At 33.8% G+C, this 1,893-nt stretch overlaps 1 protein-coding gene across 1 annotated transcript in view; it reads right to left on the reverse strand.

The window, feature by feature from the left end:
• The window catches only part of LOC118736301 (myb-like protein I), a 56,207-nt gene that overhangs the window by 1,499 nt on the left and 52,815 nt on the right, over nucleotides 1-1,893 (reverse strand). The window lies entirely within an intron of this gene.

A 1,893-nucleotide genomic window follows, 5' to 3' on the forward strand; every position in this document is an offset into this window, starting at 1 on the left:
TGCATTCTCCAAGCATTAGAAATGGCCATATCCAGTAAGTAAGTAAAGATTACCCACCACCACTTCTTTCCGCGTATGCCTACCCGGTAAAGGCTGATAGACTGATCCATTTGATCTACGCCGCCCATTCCTTTATTGTAGCTCACAAGCACTCTTGGGATATTGACATCTATTTTTTTCTTTTGGGCTGTGCACCATCTTTTAACTTTGCCCATAGGCTCCATGCTGTCAAAATTAGTTGCCATAGTAACCACATTATTATCCTTCCAACGCACAATCAAAATCGCGTTTACTGTGTCAAATCGATAGTCGAATACCGCTCTTGATTGCTTTTTCATAACCTTTACAGTGGTAAGTGGACACTTTTTAGTCCTATTTTCTCTCATTGTTCCTGTCGCTCTGTAACCTAAACGACCTAAATCCACCAACAACTGGTAATTCGTAAAAGAGTTATCGAAGTAAACAATATGCTCTTGTGGGTTGATCGGCCTTTTTTCTAACAGAGATTTTACGACTCTCGTGCCAAGCGGATCAGAAGAAACTTCTGTCGATTTGCCGCAATATATATCAAATGCGTAACAATATCCATCCGAACTAGTTGCTGCCCAGTTTCGATATCCGAACCTCACAGGTTTTCCCATAATGAACTGTTTTGCCAGTTTTTTCATATTTCAGTTTTCGGCTTGCGAATTATCACCGAAGTGGAGGTTTCTTTTTATGTCTAAAAACCTATTACGAGACATACAATTTGCTATTAGTGGAACGCCCAAGTCTTCGTCTAAACTCCAGTAAGCACGCTCGGTAGGCAATTCATGATATCCACTTAGAATCAGTAACGGTTGTGTACAGTACGACAAAAACTCACCTTTCGCACAGTTAAAGAAAATTAATATGTGACTATTATAATTTTTAATTAAAATAAAGTCGCAAGAAACGCTGAAAAAAAATATCTTGAAAATACCTAATATATACAATGAAATTGAGAAAACGGTGTTACCTGAAAAGCGTGGTGTACACATTTAGACATTATGCAAAGCCTATTAATATGATTGCAAACAACTAGCACTTTTCTAAATTATCGAAGACAAAAACCGAGAAAACGCCCAATAAATAGGTGTACACAAGCGTGTACAGTGGGCGGTAATGGGTTAAGATATATATATATATATAGCTTTTTTAAAAACGAAGTAAATTAGTACAAATTGTTAGTAATTTTCATTAGAGTTTGAATAACTCCTTTCACTAAATAGCTTTTAGTAACTTTAACGAGACCTTAACTTATTTTATTGTATTAATTTTAGTGCAGTTTTGACAAAATTTTCTTGCTAAAAACTTTTGTTTCACTACTTTATTTTATTCCTTTGATTGTACATGTTAAATAAAAGGTTGTTTTAAAAAAATATTTTTTTTACATTATTTTATTTTCTAATGTTTAGTCCATTTATAAAAGTGTTGTATATTAAAAAGTGTTATTTTATTTTATGTACAAAATTTTGCAATAGATATTAAAATAATTCAACTTGCAATGAAAGAGAACAGAAGACTATGCAAGCAAAATGTTTGCTTACGTTTTGTATATACACACATATGTACATTAGAGTGGTCCAAAATAATAAAGTCGGAATTTTCATGCCGCCGCCCCCTAGGATTGTTCTGAACCGAAAATAAATATACCCATATTTTTGTTGAAATAAAACCCTGAAACAATTCACATATTCATGCAACCTTGTATAATGTCAAATGTCAAAATTGAAAATGTAGCATCAACAGAAATTTACTTACTTGCGTTTTCTTCTTCAAAGAGTACACATCAAATAAATCGAATTACTGAATTATAACGTAACGTGTGTGTGTGTGTGTTTTTTACTTGGAACTGCTACTTCCATAGCGCAG

The sequence above is a fragment of the Rhagoletis pomonella genome, unplaced genomic scaffold (assembly GCF_013731165.1).
Source record: "Rhagoletis pomonella isolate Grant_MI unplaced genomic scaffold, Rhpom_1.0 Rhpom_scaffold_00003, whole genome shotgun sequence".
Classification (NCBI taxonomy): domain Eukaryota; kingdom Metazoa; phylum Arthropoda; class Insecta; order Diptera; family Tephritidae; genus Rhagoletis; species Rhagoletis pomonella.